This window comes from Phyllostomus hastatus, unplaced genomic scaffold (assembly GCF_019186645.2).
Source record: "Phyllostomus hastatus isolate PE091 unplaced genomic scaffold, TTU_PhHast_1.1 phas_scaffold_182, whole genome shotgun sequence".
Lineage (NCBI taxonomy): Eukaryota > Metazoa > Chordata > Mammalia > Chiroptera > Phyllostomidae > Phyllostomus > Phyllostomus hastatus.
Window position 1 is genome coordinate 28,870,265 of NW_025334013.1, and position 1,186 is coordinate 28,871,450.

A 1,186-nucleotide genomic window follows, 5' to 3' on the forward strand; every position below is an offset into this window, starting at 1 on the left:
TCGCATTACTGGACCGTTGGCATCCTGGTTATATTCTGGAGGTGACAGATTTGGAAACAGTTGGAAGGCACAATTAAATCATAACCATTAAATGACAAAGGCAGGGGCTTAGGTATGGCTTATCTGGAGAAAGGTGTACAAGACATGCTATACCTACCCAAAGCTTTTGTAGTCCACTGTACTTTACTCAGGCTGAGGGATTATATTATGATTTCCCTCCTTTCAGATTTTTGAGCCCTTTCTGTCCAAGCTATTAGGACAGAAAAGGGAAAATTAGTTCTAGGTGAAGCCCACAGACTGCCCAAACCGCTTACCAAACCAACCACTTAGTTTAGCCAAACCGTTGAGTCTCAGGGGGCGATGATGAAGATGGGCTCCTTAAATGAGGTTTATATTGCAAGCAATTACTCAGGTAATGAGGTTATAGGCATATGCCCTATGAAAACAGAAGAACACACAGGTTAATTCACACAACAATCCCCAAACCAGTCTCTGTGTCTGTGAGACTGTCTTTTGGGAAGACATCCAATTGCAAGGCCTTTGCTACACAGTACATCTAATAGTGGCAATTTGACAGGTCCCTTATGCCTGTAAATTGAACATCTTTGGTGATATTACAAACCCAGTTTCAACTTTGAAATGAAAACAAACTTTTAAGCCAGTTAGTCGCACCATTCTGATATACAATACTGAGCATTGTGATCTTCCTTGAACCATGATCCTTCTCCCTAAGATTATCCTCATTGTCATCGAAGGGACTACATCGAGTCCTGCTTTTAATTTTGCCTGTTCGTTTGCATAAACACACCAAGAGCAGCCTGGATTACTTATGATCTCTAAGTCTGCTTTACTGGAACTCACACAGGGAACCTTTAGATTGACCTCTCAGTCCGCCCCTCGGGCACAGAAGCAGAGCCACACATCTGCCATCTGGCGTCACCTGTACCAGTTGTCTCACTCAGATCCTTGAGGCTTCCATTGTGCTTGTAGGTTCCTTTTTGGCCATCTTTCAGGAAAGCAACCTTCGTTCCTTCCCTGGAAAGACTGTCACGAACTGCACAACCAACCAAAGTACCAGGCTTTTCTCGTGGGCTGACACTAGCTTTAAAAGTCAATCCCAGTTCCTCAGGGCTTTCTGGTAATGACCAGAACCCATACATGCCTCTTTCAGGCGTGACATTCCAGT